Genomic DNA, 9,242 nt, shown 5'->3' with positions numbered 1-9,242 from the left:
GTTTTGCAATATTAACACCCGCAAAACAAAGTTGTTCACCGAATGAAGAAACTGACAGATATTCTGTCGAACTGAAAGAACTTGTCTCGATACATTCTATGTTTACCGAACATAGGACGAAATTGTCCTATTGAAAGACCACTGGATAACATGGGGCGAGTCTATTAACGTCTCTTTTCACGAAATATTTCTTTACGAATTTCTTCAACAAAAATAAATCCCTGTCTGAAAGTGACCTGTCCAATAACAGCGTTGTAACTGTTCGCGTAGAATAGCCGAGCGTTTTGACCACCGTTTACACAGCCGTGATTTGACGGTCACGTGTAGGCTCGTGTTCGAACAGCTCGTGTAGAACGGGTCTAAACACTGAGAACACAACTTTATTTTGTAGATTCGCTAGGGTCGTCACCATCATTGTACATTCAACCAAACACACTCTTCAATGTAACTGAAGGCGACGAGAAATTAGATAAGTAATTTGCTACAAGTTCAGTATGCTCAACGCTCAAACTGACACTGATGATTCACAATCATCTTCATTCGTTTCACAACGTAAGGTGATAAGGCCAGAGCTGAGTCAACTGATTTATTTCAATTATCAGCACATTTTTTACATAAGCAGTTATCACAATTGTTCACGATTGTTCACGATCCTAATGCTCGGTCGTACGTTAATACATTGAATCAAATGACCTTATACGATACGATACATATACGATCAAGATTGTCCGCTTGGCAATTCTGCTCGGTACCAAATGGGATATAGAAATTAATCTGGTACTCATTTTTGGTGTAGGCTGAGTGAACCTCGGGGTATATGCCTCTCCAGTAGTGGAAATCTCGTTTCTTAAATTTTTCGACTTCCTGACAGGGAATCAAACCTATATCCTTCCGGGTGAACCAAGCACGCCTTTATCGCCTCGGCTAGACAGTCCCGCCTAACAAGTATGCCAATCTGTGTAAACTTCTTTTTTAATACTAATGGAAAACGTCTGACACTTCGAAAAATTTAGATTTCAGCCAAAGAAAGACAAAGGTCATGAAGGGTGTGAAAATGAAAGATTCTCTAGGCCTCGCACCCTCATACTGTCGAAGTCTGACCAAGGGAGGTCAGATAGGATAGATGGAAGTGAGGAGTCTGGCACAAATAATTAGAAGCAAGGCCAGGACTCAGTTAAGGGCCTTCAATCCCAGCTCCAAGCCCCTGAGATCCCTTTAAGTCGCCTCTTGTGACAGGCAGGGATGCCGCGGATGTTTTTTTTTTGCTAGGGGCTTTACGTCGCACCGACACAGATAGGTCTTATGGCGACGATGGGACAGGAAAGGCCTAGGAGTTGGAAGGAAGCGGCCGTGGCCTTAATTAAGGTACAGCCCCAGCATTTGCCTGGTATGAAAATGGTAAACCACGGAAAACCATTTTCAGGGCTGCCGATAGTGGGATTCGAAGCTACTATCTCCCGGATCCAAGCTCACAGCCGCGCGCCTCTACGCGCACGGCCAACTCGCCCGGTGCAGCGGATGTTATTCTACCACTTGCGATCACAGGGAGATAGGATTGGGAAGGAAGTGATGGTGGCTTTAATGAAGGTACAGACCCAGCATTTGCTTGGTGTGAAAAAGGGCTGCCGACAGTGGCGTTCGAACCCTCTATCTTTCGAATGGAAGTTCACAGCTATACGCCTCGAACCGTGTGGTCAACTCACTCGGTGTGTGTGTGTGTGTGTGTGTGTGTGTGTGTGTGTGGTTAGTTCATATATTCTGTACTATACATATACATATGCATACTAGTAGTTGTGTAAATTTAGGCAAGGCCTTGCTATCTGATACACTGTATCATCCTACAAACAGTTTACTGAATGACATACAACACGAAACCAACTCACTGTTTCTCGCAATAGATACTGTTTAAGCACGTTAGGAAATGGATCACAACTCACCCACTAAGTATTGCCAGGCCTACAAAATATTTCACTAGATCATGTTCTATTAACGGTCTGCTGCACAAAATCAAAAGTTGGGGCCGGGCTGAGTGGCTCAGATGGTTGAGGCGCCGTCCTTCTGACCCGAACTTGGCTGGTTCGATCCTGGCTCAGTCCGGTACTATTTGAAAGTGCTTACATATGTCAGCCTCGTGTCGTTAGATTTACTGGCATGTAAAAGAACTCCTGCGGGACAAAATTACGGCACTTAGGCGTTTCCGCAAACCCCCTAAGTAGTTGGTAATACTTAGAAATCAATAACATCAGAGACTGAGGTACACTCAACCGCACCAAAATTGGCCGGCAAAGAAGAATTTAATTTTATACATTTTGGAAACGCGAGGATATTCGTAAACTGTGGGTAGCCGTTAGCTGAAGAATTCTACCACCTGCACAATATTTTAATCCTATTTCAAACAAGAGGATTTTGAAAGAAAGTGATTTTCTGCGACGGCCGATTTTTCTATGGTAGAATGCACGTCACTTTGTTTTATCTTTTCGCAGCTTAATTCAAGTGTTACAAAAACTGTACTAAGCCGTATGAGGAGGTAAACAACGTCAGTTTAACCAAGAGGATAAAGCTTACATAAAAGCGTCAATACAATGGTACTCGATAAATCTTCTAATGCGTTTTTTCTGTTTATTTATTTACTAGCGAATGTACCCGTGCTTCGCTACGGTATTCTACATTGTATTCGAATATCGAAGTAAATAGTGTACATGCAGTAAATAAGATTGTTTTAAAATTGCATGTCTCTTAGCGTTATCCGAGAAAGAGCAAGGGCAGGTCCCCGTACGTTGTTTCCAATGTAAAGTGTTTGTTACGGATTTGTGATATAACGGCAGGGTCACTTGCCTACTGCCATTCACAATCGATTTGGGGAGTTTTCGTTAAAACGGCAGCCCCCTTTCCTACTTCCAGACAGATTACAGTTGAGGAGTTTCTATTATAATGGTAGGCAATTACCCTACTATCACTCGAAATTGAGTTGTGCAGTTATCATTATAATGCCAGGCCCATTTTCCTACTGCCAGCCAGCTTACGGCCAGTCACACCAAGTTGGTGAGTTTCCATCAAAATAGCAGGCCACTATGCCTAATGCCAGTCACATTTTAGATGAGGACATTTCTTTATAATGGCGGGCACCCTTGCCTACTGCCAAACACAATCGGGTAGGGGAGTTTTAAACAAAACTGCATGCTCACTTGCCTTCTGCAAGTCAAATCGAGAAGGGAACTATTCATTACAATTGTAGGCCTTCCTTACTAATGACAGTTACACAGGAGTTGGAGAAGTAACCCTTTCCTACTGCCAGTCAAAGTCGGTGTGGGGAGTACTGATTACAATAGCAGACCCACCCTTTCTCGATCGCTAAAAATCGACATCAGTGAATATATATAGATCGACATACGAAACTATATGCGTGTTTACAATATTGAAGACCTTCATTTACAGATTAACTGCTACTAAACGTACGTCATATCGACAAAGGATTATACCATAAGACACGCCGGATTTAGTGGCCTAAATGGCTGGTCCTATGATATGTCATCTATTCTTGGGTCAGATTGAGTTAGAAACGTGGAACAGGGTAAAGGTTTTGTAAGATAATCTCACATTACATTACTTTTCGGATAATTATGTGACAGCTACATACATAGTATTTGGCTCACATATGGCTACTGGGTGGGCCAATTTTCGTGAAGAGTTTGATGATTCTGTATTTCATATAAGTAATTGAAAGTATGAATTATGCATGTGAAAATTCCAAATTGACTTAACATCGATTAATAGAGAAAAATCAAACGTAAAAGGGATACAGATACGGCGAAAAGTCATAAGACCAAGGTTGTAGATCATTCCAAATTGAACGGAGATTGTGCAATCCGTTATGTGATAGGAATTTCCGAAGGTCTGCACCATCATTAAAATTGCCTGCATATTTCGATATTCTTCGGGGATAAAAAGTGAAAAATTTAATGATCTAGGATGTTTTCTGTTCGTTACAGGCTAAAACGTATAATTTTGTCAAATTTCAATTATCTTCTTTTTCTTCTGGCAGATTATGCCGCAATCTGGATTTTGGGCGAGGCGGGTAAAAATTAGGACTTTCAGGAAACTAAACCAAAAATTATGGAGATTGTCATTATTACCCCTTAAACGGAGAGCTGTACGAAAATTTCGCCAAAATAGTCAGTGTAGAGGCACACAGTCGTTACGATTTGATTTATATAGATAAGGAATCTGCTCCATGTAAAACACCTTTCGGGCTATGCCCGCTGGACTTAACCTGCAAAAGTGACCATTCATGATATCTCCCTTATTAATCCTCCTGACGAAAAAAATGCACATGAAAAAAAAATGTTTAGAGGTGGAATTCCATCACGTTTGGTAGATTTCCAGTCAGGTTGGTCTTGTTCTGTATATATTGTGGAAGAGTAAAATCACCATTTCGGTTCCCTATAAACCGCCAGTCCATTCCGGAACATGAAATGTTATTTACGTTTAAAACCTACCTTTGGGCAGGTGGATGCTAAATATAACTTTTGGTTCGAATGTCTTCAGTAGTTTTCAAGTTGTAAGGAATACGCTTTACACGCACCCGCTCGTGAGTCAAGTCCGATGGAACTTGTACAGAAAAACGGTCCGTTAATGATATCTCCCTTATTAATCCTCGTATCGAAATGATGCACATGAGAAAAAAGGTTTAGAAATTAATTTCTACCAAGGTAGGTAGATTTCCATTAAGTTTGGTTGTGTATATTTTGTGGAAGTGCAAAATCACTGTTTCGGTTTCGTATAAACCCCCAGTCGGTTCAGGGATTTAGAAACAATATTTGCCCTAAAACCTATCAAGGACAGGTGTATTCTAAATACGAGTCTTGGTGGAAATACATCCAGTAGTTTGTAGCACTCGCGTACATACGGCGTAATTAAGGAAGAAAATAATACAGTTAAGAAAGTTGAAAGTAATAGAAAATGGATTACAACTGAGGACAGCCGGATAACGACAAATATGTAAATGCCAAGTGAATGTACTGGAAAATCAAATGCCCCTCAATAAATTATGCTAGTGTGAGTTATGGATATAATAAAGCGGTAACAGAGGAGAAATTTAGGTCCAGTGATTCTTAGGTAAACAAATAATAAGAAGATGACTAATGGTGTTATTACTTAATCTATTCGAGGGCGGTTATAACATCCAACGATATTCCGCCAATATCCCGCAGATAGGCCGATTGACGCCTCTCTTGCCTTCTACCCAAGGAACAACCACGAATTTAAAAGCATGATGAGGAAAATGGCAATACGTTACTTCCCTGCTGGCATGCAGTCACAGACGTTGCCATGGTAACCTGTAGGTTCGTTGTCGGTCTGTCGGTCACTCAATGCAGAGCATGATACCAGCGGAAAATTGTAAATTTCTCCGTCATGTGAAGAGTAAGGTAAATTATGAAGATAACGAAAGTTGTTTATAATGAAGAGACGTTTCACGTACGGTAAACGAAGTTTACAGAAAATCAATAGTATAAGACAAAATGGAGGAAAACCCCCGCTATATTCAAGGATTGTAAAATAATATGCATATCGAAACCTTCCCCGGGATGAGTGTACTCTAAATATGAAGTTTGGTTGAGATCTATACAGCTGTTTCGACGTGATGGTGGAAAAACCATTCAGGTTTTCCTATAAACCCCCGTCTATTCAATGATTTTAAAATGACATGCATATCGAAACCTTTCCCGGGATGAGTATACTCTAAATATGAAGTTTGGTTGAGATCTATCCAGCCGTTTCGACGTGATGGTAGAAAAACCATTCTGGTTTTCCTATAAACCCCTCGAGTATTCAAAGATTTTAAAATGATATGCATATCGAAACCTTCCCCGGGAGGAGTATACTCTAAATATGAAGTTTGGTTGAGATCTATCCAGCCGTTTCGACGTGATGGTGGAACAGACAAACAGACAGACAAACAGACAAACAGACACGAAACGTAAAAACCACCGATTCGGTCTTGAGTTGACCTAAAACGGATAAATATCTGAAAAATTGGCGAAACAAAAGAAATTACAGACAGCGGACCCCCTACAGTTTTATTTATATAGATTTCTTCGTGCTTCATTTCGGCCAACGCCATTTCAACTGTTTCCTTTGAGCTTTAATGTTGGTCCATTATTCCTTCATTCGTAGACGGTGTTGCACCTTTCGCTCATTCCTCCATGCCTTTCCAGTTTTCAGCTTCGGCTTTGGTGAGTCTGTCGCTGTCCATCCTATAGATATGGCTATAGAATTCTGGGCGTCTCTTGCGTACAGTATCGGTGCACATGTCAGTTAATGAGCAAAGGTCCGCTGTTCTCCTCTTAATCCATTTCCATTTTCTCTTGTTGGGCCATAAATTTTCCGGAGAATTTTCCTTTATTTATTTATTTATTTATTTATTTATTTATTCATTTATTTATTTATTTATTTATTTTATTTATTTATTTATTTATTTATTTATCCGTTTGCCCTCCAGGGTTGGCTTTTCTCTCGCACTCAGCGAGGGATCCCACCTCTACCGCCTCAAGGGCAGTGTCCGGGAGCGTGAGACATTTGGTCAGGGATACAACTGGGAAGGAGGACCAGTTCCTCACCCAGGCGGCCTCACCTGCTATGCTGAACAGGGGCCTTGTGTGGGGGGATGGGACGATTCGAAAGGACAGATGAGGAAGAGGGTGGGAAGCAGCCGTAACCTTAAGTTAGGTAACATCCCGGCATTTGCCTGGAGAAGAAGTGGGAAACTACGGAAAGACACTTCGAGGGTGGCTGAGTTGGGAATCGAGCCCCTCTCTTCTCAGTTGACCTCCCGAGGCTGAGTGGACCCCGTTCCAGCCCTCGTACTACGTTACAAATTTCGGGGCAGAGCCGGGAATCGAACCCAAGCCTCCGGAGGTGGCAGCCAATTACACTAACCACTACACCACAGAGGCAGAATTATTATTATTATTATTATTATTATTATTATTATTATTATTATTATTATTATTATTATTATTATTATTATTATTATTATGCTTTATTTCGGCCGGCTGTGGACCACGTTATTTCGACCGTTTGTATCCTTAAGCTTTAATACTTTCCAAGTATTCTCGCATTCGCTTTCTGTGAGCCTCCTTTCTTTCAACAATCCACTTCTTGCCGGTTTTCAACTTCGGCTTTTCTTGGAATCGCTGGTATGCACGAACTTTCTTCTGGAGAGGAACACGTCCCTGGATGTCTTCATGTGTGATCCCTATTTCTTGAAGGACATTTTTAAATTTTTGTGAACCAGGGTCCTTTGGTTTTCTTGTTTACAAAGTAAAAAAAGATCCGGCTGGTCAATCTCTGCGAGCTCATACGTGTTATGTAGCCATAAAAATTAATCGTACCGGGCGAGTTGGCCGTGCGGTTAGGAGCGCGCAGTTGTGAGCTCGCATCCGGGAGATAGTGGGTTCGAACCCCACTGTCGGCAGCTCTGAAGATGGTTCTCCGTGGTTTCCAATTTTCACACCAGGCAAATGCTGGGGCTGTACCTTAATTAAGGCCACGGCCGCTTCCTTCCGATTCCTAGGCCTTTCCTGTCCCATCGTCGCCATAAGACCTATCTGTGTCGGTGCGACGTAAAGCAACTAGCAAAATCAATCGTCGTTTCCGAATGGTGTCCGTTATCCTTTTTACCTGCATGTACAGTTCATTGTTATGCCGTCTCCTGTGCTTAGCATTTTCTTTGAATGGTCCTACAGTATTATCTTTCTCAGGAGTGTTCTTTCTTTGACTTCTAACTTTTCAATTTGGACCCTTCCTGTTCAATGCAAGGCATTCTGATGCATACAGGACCTATTGGACGAATGACTGAACAATAATGCTTAAGCTTGGCGTTGATGGACATATTATTATTATTATTATTATTATTATTATTATTATTATTATTATTATTATTATTATTATTATTATTATTATTATTATTATTATTATTATTATTATTATTATTATTATTATTGTTTTGTCCTTCTTGACCGATGCGTCAAAACGGGCAGAGAAGTTTCCACTGCATGCATTCTATCAAAGATAAGACGCCCACACAAGTAAGAATTTGTAACTAACAGATACAACGATTAGAGGCACCTACATTCTTTATCTCTTTTATCAGACCTTAGAGTTTGATGTTCCGGCCTACCTCTTTCTCATCTACTTTTGTTGGGCCTAGTCTTTCTTATCTTACATGACTTCCGTCATTCTTCTGGCTTAAGGGCTTCTGGTTTATAGGGCGATGATAATTTAAATACTTTCTTCCACAGGTCCCTCCATGCTTGAGATGGTAAATGGGACGGTTTAATTCCAGTCGTATTCCATAATTAACCACTAGGCAATTATTATTATTATTATTATTATTATTATTATTATTATTATTATTATTATTATTATTACAATTTGCTTTACGTCGCACCGACACAGATATGTCTTATGGTGAAGATGGGACAGGAAAATGCTAGGAACGGAAAGGAAGCGGCCATGGCCTTAATTAAGACAGCCCCGCATTTGCTTGCTGTGAAAATGGGAAACTACGGAAAACCATCTTCAGCGCTGCCGACAGTTTGGTTCGAACCCACTATCTCCCGAATTCAAGCTTACACCTGCGCGCCCCTAACCGCACGACCAACTCACTCGGTTTTTTCGACTTCCTTGTGGGGAATCGAACCTGCGTTCTTCCGGACGAACCGAGCACGCCCTTACCACCTCATCCAGACAGCCCCTCGATAAATGATACAGAAGTATTAATATCATACGAGTATGCTAAAATATATCTATTTATATACTATCCGTGTTAGTAGAATACTTTTAAAAAACACGAAATTCTAACCTTTTATATAGGCTACCTTTAAAATAGAACTGCCGGCCCCGTGGTGTAGGGGTAGCGTTCCTCCCTCTTACCCGGAGGCCCCGGGTTCGATTCCCGGCCAGGTCAGGGATTTTTACGTGGACCTGAGGGCTGGTTCGAAGTACACTCAGCCTACGTGATTAGAATTGAGGAGCTATCAGACGGTGAGATGGCGGCCCCGGTCTAGAAAGCCAAGAATAGCGGCCGAGAGGATTCGTCGTGCTGACCACACGACACGTCGTAATCTGCAGGCCTTTGGGCTGAGCAGCGGTCGCTTGGTAGGCCAAGGCCCTTCAAGGGCTGTAGTGCCATGGGGTTTGGTTTTAAAATAGAACTATCGAGATATTTCTACAGAACACAC

The sequence above is a fragment of the Anabrus simplex genome, chromosome 3, assembly GCF_040414725.1.
Source record: "Anabrus simplex isolate iqAnaSimp1 chromosome 3, ASM4041472v1, whole genome shotgun sequence".
Taxonomy (NCBI): domain Eukaryota; kingdom Metazoa; phylum Arthropoda; class Insecta; order Orthoptera; family Tettigoniidae; genus Anabrus; species Anabrus simplex.
The sequence above is the reverse complement of the archived record's forward strand: the minus strand, read 5'-3'. Positions refer to the sequence as shown.